Source organism: Xiphias gladius, chromosome 23 (assembly GCF_016859285.1).
Source record: "Xiphias gladius isolate SHS-SW01 ecotype Sanya breed wild chromosome 23, ASM1685928v1, whole genome shotgun sequence".
Lineage (NCBI taxonomy): Eukaryota > Metazoa > Chordata > Actinopteri > Istiophoriformes > Xiphiidae > Xiphias > Xiphias gladius.
The window spans coordinates 24,314,312-24,326,149 of NC_053422.1; positions in this window are offsets into that span (position 1 = coordinate 24,314,312).

Genomic DNA, 11,838 nt, shown 5'->3' on the forward strand with positions numbered 1-11,838 from the left:
TTTGTTTGTTTTGGGGGGGGGCGCTTACGGAAAATGTGTGCCTTTTGATAGTGTGTGTGACTGGACACAAACTATCTATGCTTTAGTCTGCCAGTGACACCTGCGAATTGCTGTTGGGAATTTTAGTCAGCTGTATGTGGCTTGAGACAGAGTAGTACTGTGATCATGGAGGAATGAAGAAGTAGTTAACATTCACTATATTCACTTGCACAGACACAACTGTTGTTGATGTGGTTACTTGAGTAAAATATAACAGACGTTATTCTCCTATGTTAGAATATTTCAATTTAACGTCATCGTGTTAGAGGAAGGAGCAAAGTGCAATTGGGTGTTAATTCTGTGTACATGTAAAGTGAATGCCTTGCTATAATGACTAGGAATGGGGAATTGTCTGGGCTTTAGCTATATCACATAGGACTGTGTCTTCAGCAGAGGCTGAGCGCTGTTGTTTTTAAATTCACACTTGTTTTTTACGGCCTGGTCTCCCTAGCCCAAAACTTCCCATTTCCCAGTTGGCTTTAGTGCACAGATGTTGCAGCACAAATCTTTCCTCTGTTTCACCACTGTATCCTGCTCTCCCTTCCTCCTGGCTAAATTTGGTGTATCAGGATATCAGCCACTAATTTTCACAATCTGTAAATCTCAACCTATACGGAGGAAAGCAGTCTTTGGATCGCATAAAATGCAAATATATATGCACAAAATGATGAACCCAAGCAGCAAAGGAAGACATTTCTTCTCTTTTGTTTGTTTCACAAGCCATTATTGGAGCAGGCTCAATGGTTTCAGTATTATTTAGCAAAATATAATTTACCGAAAAAGAAATGTTCATATTTGGTCCCCTGAGAGTCAAAGCTACTTGTATGTTAGCAGCCAGCAGGCTAAAAGGCAGACTTCGTCCCCAGCCCGCCTTCAGCAGAGCTCTAGTGGCAACAGCTCCAGAAGTTCGTGCTGGAAAACAATAGGACAAATAGGAATCTGCCATGTTTTGGATCCAAACCCCTAGAGATTTTAACACTGGATGCACATTACTATCATGGTGAAATTATTTAAGGTTCTCATTGAATCAAAGGGGTTTTGGCCTTACTTGACAGCAGATGTGGAATAGACGTTGCTTCACCAAATGTTTATTCAATGTGTCTTTTTCTGGCATCACATACTGAAAGATAGGAAAATCTTTCTACTTCTCTGTGGTTGCACTTCATTATAGTTCTCTGTGGAAATGCTACTCAATAGGCTGCAATGTTTGGGCAATATGTAAAGCAATGTATTTTGTTAATGTTGTTAACAGCCATGACAAACACCATGTATGTTCAGAACGAACCGTTGCGATTTTCTACAACATGTAGATGTGATGACCAAATCAGAAGCTCTTCGTTGTTTGTGACCCTTGCATGTAAACAGCATGGTCCATACTTGGCCTTTACACCAGCACACATGTGTTGTAGTAAAATTTGATCTAGTGTTTTCGATATCGAAGCATGAGGTGACTTGAAATCCGAGATTTCTAAAGTTGTAAAACATCAAGATTCTGGTCTACTAATCAAATGTCCAGACCCTCCTGCCTCAACAAGCCTAACTATTGAATTTTAAAGAAGTTTTCGTGGAATAACTAAAGTGCACTTATACCTAGAGTCCATCTCTGCTTTGTTTCATCTATAAAAGGGATGTCATTACAGCCAAAGGTCAAAAAGGTGGGTTGTAATACTGTTATTTATCATATGGTTGGTTGTCTGTCTAACCTGCTTTTGCCTTATGTGATTAAGAGCCACTGAATCACTGTTCTGCTAAAACCAAGGTGTGTCTCTCTCTCTTGCGCTTAGCACATACCATAAAGGACAATATCATCATTCAGCTCCAAGGAGAGAAAAAAAAACATTGGTAATTGCATCGGAGCAAAGAAGTTGTAACTGCGTTGTGTCACCACTGTTTATGTACATTATGAAAACTATGTGAATCAACATGTAAATCTGAATAAAGACTGTTTTTGTATTTATTCAGAGGTGTTTAATGTGCCGAAAGAATTCAGATGGCCGAGGGTTTATCTCCCGCGCGCATAAAGTTCAGAGTCCAGTTTTATGGGTTACGAGAGACTGGGAGAACTTGTGTATCTGTTCCTGTTGAGATAAAAATGTCCAGTAAAAACAAAGTCCTCCACGGTAAGGACATGTTGTCCGTCCTTACCGGGAAAATAGGCCAATTGGGTTCGAGATTAGAATGAAAGGGGTTTGTGCTGAGGTATGCAAGTCAGTACATGTAATGACTGCACAAGAATATCAAGCCTTATGTGTGCTAAGCGGAAAATGTGTGTGGTTTAGCTTTTTGTCAGAGCAGCAGATGTTCCCTTGTTTCAAACATTCACACACACACACACACACACACACACACACACACACACACAGCTCACTCGGTTCAACCAGAGCACTAACTGCTGTTTCAGTTTCAGTTGCTCTTCTCAGTTCTCACTCTACTTCCTGTTTGTCTCTGAGGCCTTGGCGGACAGCCTTGATAACTGCTAACCGCATGCCATTAGTCATAGTAAACAGTCTGTCCTTAGTATGGTTTATCTAATATTTTACTCTCTTTCACAAGATCTTTTGTATTCAAGTCTCCTGTTCCTCCCTCCTTGTTTGCTTCAATTGTGGACCACAAACAGTAACAACAGTCATCTCAAAAAGTCCCTACTGTCCCTCCTATACCCTCTAACAGATATTCAGATATCGCAAGGAACAAAAAGCAACAATTCTCTCTGAAAATTATGAAACTGACGATACTTAAGGAAAGTCTCTCCTGCTGTTAGTTTACCTTAACATGCCCACCAGAGCTGAAATAAATCTTCTCTTGTCACTTAAAAGAAGAAAATACAGACAGCATATTCACAAAAAGAGGTAACTGTGGTCATAGTTCATTTAGTTTCACTTTATTTTAAATAATACAGTCTATAGTCACAAAACAGGGAACGATTTCTAGAATATTTATGTGCTAAAGGGCAGGTAGACTGTTCAGTAAACTGTTTTGGAGAAACCCAGATCCTCTAGTCAGTTCTTTAGTGATCGCTCACTTACGCCATCTAGTGTTCCAAAGCAAAATTCCAGCTTCATTTCTCTGGTTAAAATGAGACAGAAAGGCTTTAGTGTACCTAACATCAGTTTTATATAGATATATTTATATATATACATATCTATATGCATGTATATATACATACTGGTTTAATGTTGTGGCTGATCAGTGTAATTATTGGTGCATTAATATGCGTGTCGTTTTAACGTTGCAGCTGGTAAAGGTGGGGTTAATCGTAATTTATGTACTGCTGGGCGGCTGGTTAATGTCCCCCTGGGCATCAACAAGGTCTTATCTTTACCCATAATATTACATCATAGTTTATTTGATGATTATATTTTGAATCTGAATTTACAAAGTAACTAACGTTATCGATTAATTGTAGTGGAGTAAAAAGTACATTTCCTTCCTTAGTGTAGTGGAGTAGCGGTATAAAGTAGCATAAAATGATAATACTCAAGTAAAGGAAAAGTACCTCAAAACTACTTCAGTACAGTACTTGAGTAAATGTACTTAGTGTACTTTCTGGCACTGATTCAAAATCTGTGCAATATCACATTGATATCTGAATTGATATACCGAGCCCACATTAGACATTCCAGCATTTACTTTGATTTCAAATAAAAATCTTATTTCTAAGGGCAATTTTATGGTCTTGAAGATGTTCCTGGAGTCATCAAAGATCAGTCCTGCAGAGTGGTAGGAAGGCTGAGGCATTTAAACCTCTAAAATCACATCTATGCTTCTGCTTCAGGGTGCTGCAGATGTGACACGCTCCGGCTCCTGTAGCGCCACTGGAGGCCAAAGCTGGGGTGCACCTCCTCAGGGCGGCACGACAAGGGGCTTTGGAGATACCGCCTGAAGTCCACGACATCTGAGACTGGTCAGGCTGCGTTCCCTCCTCTGTGTTTTCATCGCCAGTGGTAACGTTCATAGTGAGGACAACCCGGAGAAGGATGGCTCCATGGTGTTCGCTGTGTGACCTACTGAGGCCAGTTCTGGTGCAAACCTCCCCCGGCTGTCGAATCATGTAGCTAAATATACTGTAAAATGATCTGTCCATACATGTTTCCCCAACGTTATCTTTGGTGTGGTCCAGAATGCGGCGTAATTCATGTGGCGTCTCCCTTCAGAGAGCTCACTCCTCAGCTGATTGATTCTTCTGTCTTTCGAATCCAGAAGCTCATCTTTTGCTCCAGCAGCCTTTCCCAGACTGAGTCATCAGAGCTGACTCGTGCCTCGCCTCATTCTCGAGTCTCACCTCGGTTTGGTCACAACAGCTTCCTGCGACACCAGAGAGGATTGGATCCCCCGGGTTTTTCTGTGAGCTTCACCTTGCTTTCAAGGGTTACGTGAGGACATCCAGCTCAGTCTTCGGAGGATTCAGTTCAGGAGATTCAACCATCTGGAAAAAGTTAATTTGTCAGAGACATCGCTACACAGTCTGCAGTATGATGAGTAACAGATGCAGGTATTCCTTTTTCTTGTGAATGGTATAATACAGTTAAAACTCCCAATCTCAGCATCTAATCTGAGGCCGTGGAATGCAGACAGTTCTAATTCTCCAGGCCTTTGCAGCTGTCATGTGAAATGTTGGATGATAAAAATACCATTTTTAGGGCAAACATTCTGTAGTTTTACCATTTAGGCACGGAGGTGTGGCTGGAGTAACCTGCGAGGGGGCTACAGGCTAAATATTAGCTACTGGGCCTCTACTGACCCCTCGTTTTCCCCACTCCCTGAGCAATGTGTACGGTTTTTGGATGTTGGAATACTACCTGGCCCCAGATAAGATAAGAAAGAACTTTATTAATCCCCAAGGAAATTCTTGCACCATCAACATGCTCAATGCAAAGAAACACAGGGTGGAGAAAGGCATTTCTTAGTCAAATCTAAATACTGTGTACAATAAATAGACAAGTAAAACAACCTAAATGACAATAAATAAAAATGAAATAAACTACAATAAAAATATTTACACAATGCAGCTATAGACACGGATGTGGTAGTGCAAAATAGAACAACGTTGTTGTCAGTGACAGGTTGAAAGTGACAATTTATATTAATATAGAAATGATCAAACGACGGCCACAGTACTGACAGCAGAGGTAAAGCGGATGAAATGAAGATGCTGCACCCTCTACAGATGACGCTATCTACAATGTAGGTAGCGAATTACTTATTGCGCATTTTCAGCTCAAGCGCGTAGAATTTTGTAACCTGACAAAATGTTTCATGTTATGGTCCTTTGTGAAAGGGTTTTTAGGTGATCTCCTGTACCGTTCGGTCCTGTGCCGAGGGGCCATGAATGAATGGGTTTTATTTATATAGCACCTTTCAGACACACAATGCAGCCTCAGAGTGCTTTACAAATCAGCAGCAAAAACACATGCCGAAGGAGGTTTTGTGTATGTAGTACTATCTATAAAATAGCCTCATCACAGTAAATGCTATTTATAGAGTAGCATTAAAACAGTTTCTTTAGAAAGAATAAAACAGACAGCTATAGGTTAAAATAAAAAGATGTTTGTTGAGTTGTCATTTAAGACTGTACACTGAGTCAGTAAGTCTAATGTTTAAAGGCAGAATGTTCCCTATTTTTGAGGCATACTGGCTAAAAGTAGCATCCTCAAAGGCTTTTGTGGTGACATTGGGAATAGTTAAAAGTGCAGCTGCAGAGGATCTGTGTGGCCAGACTCGACCACAGTCAGTTAGATTGAGTATTTGGGTCATCTGGCCTCATGGACACATACAGCTGTGTGTCGTGAGGACAGCTGTGGAAATTCACGCCACGCTGACGCATTATGGACCCCACTGGAAACATGTAGATTGAGAAAAGAAAAGGTCCAAGGAAACTGCCTTGGGCAACAGCATAGTAAGTGTTTACTGTTTCAGATGATCCCTGATTCTGACATGGAATTTTATTCCAGTAATATATTATTCAAACCAGTTTAGAACTGTACCAGAGAGACCCCTCCCCCCCCATTCCTCAAGATGGCCAAGTAAAAGATCGTGATCAATAGTGTCGAAGGTGGCACTAAAGTTAAAGAGAACGAGGACAGATATATTTCCGCTCTCAGTTTTAATCTGAGATCTTTTAAAACTTTGATGAGAGCTGTGTCTGTACTATGGTTTGCGCTGACACCAGATTAAAATTTTTTTTCAAGAATACCATTATAGAAAGATGTTTGTTCAATTGTTTAAACGTTCTCTTCTCTAAAACCTTACTCCAGAGAGGTAGATTTGCGATGGGGCAGTAATTACTAGGAGTTCTAGTTCTAGTGTTTCCTGGGATGGTTTGAATGTTGAGCCTAATATTATACTTTTTTTCTTTAAGGAAAGGCAAATTCTTCACATTTAGTGGAGGAGGCCTGGTTTACTAAGTCTAAGGTTTAATGGGGATTAAAATGCCATTTATTGTTGGGAATAGTGTTCTGGGATTGTTTGAGTTGGCTGTGACAGTGTTGGAGAAATGGGTTCATCTTTCATCTTGCACTGCTTTATTTAATTTGGTAATAAATTCTTTGCATATGTCCTGGTGGAAGGTCAATTTATGTTTTCACCATTTGGGTTCTGCTCTTCTACATTCACTTTTCAGTTCACCAATGGCACTGTTTGCCATGACATGGGTCTCACTATTAATCTTTTCCTCTCTTTATGGCCGTTATCAGTTATGTCAGCATCAATACTCTCTGATAACACTAAGTCAAGGTTGTGGTCATGTCTGTGTGTTGGCATCTTAACATGTTGAATAAAATCCAGAGTCATGGACATTTAAAAACTCTAGGGCCTTTGAGTCATTGCGTTGATCTACATAGAGGTTAAAGTCTCCATTGAGAATTGAATTATCAAAATTGGTACAAATATGGGATATAAGTTCTGAAAATTCCGATCGGGGCAGATAGATCATCACAAGAAGTGCTGGAGTATCATTTGGCCTCCGGAGTGATACAGCTACATATTAAAAGGAGGGGGAAAGACCAGGGTCAAGTTTGGAGCAAACAAAAGGATTTGTAAAAATAGTATCAACACCACCCCCTCGCCTCCTCGACCTTGGGGAGCGACTAAAACTAAAATTGGGGGAGGGGGGTATGAAAAATTAGAATTTTAAATAATACCAAAATACCGCCTCATATAATGTCTGAAGAGTGTAAATGAATGATTTATAAATCTAAAAGGCTGCGATTCTTGCAGGTGTGAAGCTCTTACCCCTTATCTCTGCGTCATGCCACTGACTAATAATATTAATAATAGCTATAAACTTTGTTGATAGAGCACTGTTCACACAAGAAGATGTAATAAAATTTGTTTCCCGAAAGATATCAAGTAGTGTCAAAATAACTGAAAGCCCGCTCTTCGGTTCTGAGTGAACTATGGCATCACAAGTATTCTCCACTCTAATGAAAGGTTAAATTACTGTCCTCTGCAGTTAGCTGTTTCCTATTCTACATTATTTTCTGTCCCGCTGCTACATTTTTTTAAAAATCAGAATTTGTACAGTGCAACTATTCTTTAAGTTTATTTAAACTGTAAAACCTACTTTGTGGTGTGATACCCGAACAACCCTGACCATAGCAGGCTGACATCATGTTAGCATGAGTAGCTCCGTAGCTAATGAATGGTGAATAGTACTGCCTGTTACAGCTAATCTGTTACCAGTGGAAACCTGAATCTGCACTTCCTCTGAGAAGTGCCGTTCCTGCACGGTAGTTTCCACGCCAAACGACTGCAGAATTAATATTATCATTCCCTAAGCTTTAGTGTCTAGCTTTCGGAGAAATTACGACTTAGCTCAGCCACCGCCTTTATCAGTGACTTAGAAAATTTTCCGAAATTTCCTCAAAGTCTTTAAATGACCATAAAACATCAAACCAAACACATTTGCCTACAAAGTATAAACACAAATACTGACACGCAGTATTATCAGTTTTATAGTTATGAAGAACATGTTAGCAAAGAGTTGGTTATTTACACATGCAGCTGCAGACACATAGCATTATTAGCATTTGAAACATATTTCTGTCCACCTGACAAAAGGTAAATCCAATGTTCTCTCCTCTATCACAAAGTAACATTGACATTTATTCAGAGTCATGTTTTGTGCATATGGTGAATGTAATTTCAATATTCACTCTCCTTTGAGCTATGTTTGCTCTCCACTCCTGAGGAAAATATCTGGCTCTTTAAATGCTAAATGCTCTTGACCAGCTAGTTCTTGTAAATGTGTTTGGTGCTGGGCAGGCAGCAGTGGGTTTTTATAAAGTTTTTGTTGAAAACAACTTCCCGCTGCATCTGGAAATGACTCTGATGAGAGCACTGAGAGTGATCTAAAGCAGCAAAGCTGCGGGGCCATAAAACCAAAACAATGGGCTAAAAGACGCCCAAATGCTCTGTAGAGCTACAGAGGAAAGGAAGAATTGAGTGATAATTCCCTGTGGGTCTGTTATTTCGAGTGAAACCGTTCACGTACAGGTAGTCATTTGATCCATTGTTAGTACTGATTATAGCAGCTTCAAACAAATACCAATATCAAACCCACAATCAATTCCAAATCAATAAATAGATGTTTGGATTGAGTCTTATTGGCTTCTTCCACCTATTTGCATAAAAAACTCCGACACATTGTATTGTCAAACCTAGCAACAAGTGAACATGCCGGGCCGCCAATGCTCTCCTCTGAACTGCAACAAAAGCCTCAGCTCTCAGATGTTTTGTAAATCTAACACAGCTCAGATTCTGTGTTTTATTTATTGTTCAGAATGCATAGGGACGCAAATATGAAGAAAGAATAGCTAAAACCTTAATGAAGACAACAGAGTTCGACACAAGAGATGAGGATATCATACTGTCCCTGGATGTGGCCAGTACTTCTCTGTTGCTTCATTCCCTCCTCCCTTTTCCCTGCTTCTACATTCTTTTCTATCATCCTCATAGGAATGAGTTTTAGGGAACTACGTCATGCGTTAATGCAGAGTGGACAGTATACGTGCATATAATATTACATGTTGAGATGTTTTCACAGAGTTTCAAAGAGTAGCATAAAGATTGTATCATAAGTGCCACCAATATTCTGAATGCATTTTTGACAGTGTTTATATCAAATATAATAAGAATAACAGGCAAATTATGGGCATATTTGTCTTTTTGTTCTATAATGTGTTAAAGGCAGGGGTATAGATTGATATGATCAGGTAAAAAGAGACTATGTTGTGCACTGAAGAGTCAAGTAACCTCTTTTATTCGGGTCGTCTCCAGCACTGCCTTATTCCCTTGCAGGTAATAAATACCAACATTAATTAGAGATATAATGTGCTTAGTTGCTGCTCTGACATGATGCTCCGTAATGGAGAATACCTCGTGGTTTCAGAGCTCTGGCAGAAAAATAGCTTTGTAGAACTTTCAGAACTAAGCGGTGAAAAAAAAAAAAAAATCCTCCAGTTTTATGTCTAACAGGGACCAGGCTGGCTTCATAGCATGCACCTCTTCTCTAAGGAAACACTGGGATATTCCGTGTGCCGGCTGCTGGAGGTTTAAATACATTTCAACCTTAGAAAAAAGTGCTTTGTGCTTTCTTTATATTCTCATGGCAGCATTTAAAGTATTTTCCGAAAGGTGAAAACTGATGCAGTATATCTAGATGAAGACAGGAGGATCGATAAGCTGTTGGCAGGACTTTATTGCTCATATTTTTTGAACTTATGCATTGCTTCTGTTATGTCACTTAGATGTTTTATGCTTTAAATTTCCCTTATTGCCAATAAACCTTTATTTATTTATGTATTTACTTTTGGGCTATATTGACTTCAAAATAACCTCACAGTGTCGAGGTAGTGAATGTGAGATGGTATGGTTTTCAGTTATTTCTAAAGATTAGTTTTGTAAACTTAAACAACAACATGAGTTACTGACAAAATCAAAGAACGGGAATGGTAGAGAAAGTCAATCAGCAAGGTGAGGTGTAAGCAAAGATGAGGATGAGCTATAAGAGCATTATCCAGCATACATTAACACATTTTTGGCACAAATAGAGCCCCACAGTTGTAGGGCCTGGGAATGTCTTGATGAAAGATGATGTAGACTGGTTACACCATTGAATGGAAAGCGTTTTGGAGCTATACCTTTTACGCAGCCCGCTCAATGAAAAGTTGTACATTAGGGAATCACTTTCTCATGTCGAATACTTTTTTCCGTTGCCCACCTCTCTTCAAAAATGTCAAGAATGCACCAAGGACATCGTTCCGAAAACACTGACCGCCACCTGCTGTACCGCTTCTGTCCAGAAGATGGCAGCGTTACTCCATTTTTCAATTGTTGTATGTCCACCCCTCTTCTTTCCCTTTTTTGTCTTTCTCTCTCATCAGAGAAACTTATTTAGTATCATATAGAAACATGTATCTACCGGCTGTATTATGCTGGCAAAGCCTCAAACTAGTACAGTTGACTTAAGCTGAATGAAATTTAATAACTAATGTGGTATTTGATAATGTAAATAATTGGTGTTTTCTTACTCACCTGCAGATTTTTGACCCACACGTTGTGTCATATATTCTCAACTCATTGACAAATTAATGTATAGACCATTATTACTCCTCTAAAGTATTAATTGCGCTTTCACACTTTCCATTTCCCTTCTCAACCATTTATGAAATTTCATAACACAGAAGTGACGTCCGGAGTAGTAAAGTAAATCCAAGTCATTCAGTCAGAGAGGTGATGAAGCTCTGCAGGAATGCAGTCGAGTGCATAAAATATGGGAATAAGAGCTGAATGGAAGCAAATTCATTTCTAATGAGAGGATTCTTTCCCACCGCATATTTCTAATACTAATGTGTTGCAGTGATGGTGCTGCACTGGATTATTAATGCACAAAGTGAAATAAATGTATAAATGCCATTGATTAGCCCTCACAATGACTCCGGTACAGCTGCACACTGCTGCTGTGTTGCAATGAGGCAGCAAGATACAGCCTGGCATAAACAATTTCACACACACACACACACACACACACACACACACACACACACACACACACACACACACACGCGCACGCGCACGCACACACGCTCAAATTTGGAAGCAACCAGGTATTGTGAGTCATCAGTAAAGCCCTGTATAAAAAAAAAACTGACTCAGAGGCGGAGATAGTGTGAGACAGATGGGTGAAAGGAAAGCAAAGTACAGGAGGAGGAGGGGTGGAGGTGGGGAAGAGGAGGGGAAGAAAGAAGGGGAGAAGGGGTGAGAAGAAAGCGGGAGAGACGGGGATTGAAAGAAGAAAACAGACGGAGAGATAGAAAGTGTCACTGAGGGGCGAGTTAAATTACATTAATGATGCGTTGGTGTGAAGTAGCTGTGATTCTCAACATTCTCCCTCTCTCCCTACTTGTTACCATGGTTGCTGCTCTCGGCATCCCGTTCGCAGAGGGCAGATAATGAAGTCAGGTGTGTGTGTGTGTGTGAGGAGAGGAGTGAGAGCAGAGGAAGGGATGTTGCTCTGTGTATATGTGTCGTATCATATCACTCCATGTATGTACATCGTGCAGTGAAATAGTGTGACTCTAAGTCTACAAGGTGTGTGTACACATACTGTACATTTAGGTGTGTGAGGGTGTGTGTGGCTCTGTGTGTGTGTGTACTTGTCGGTTGTAAATATTCTGTGTCCTACTCTGTTCCTCTTTTCATTTCTCACTTCTTGCAGTTTCTTTTTGTCTGCAGAAATAATAAAACTTGTGGATCCCAAACAGACACACACACACACACACACACACACACACACACACA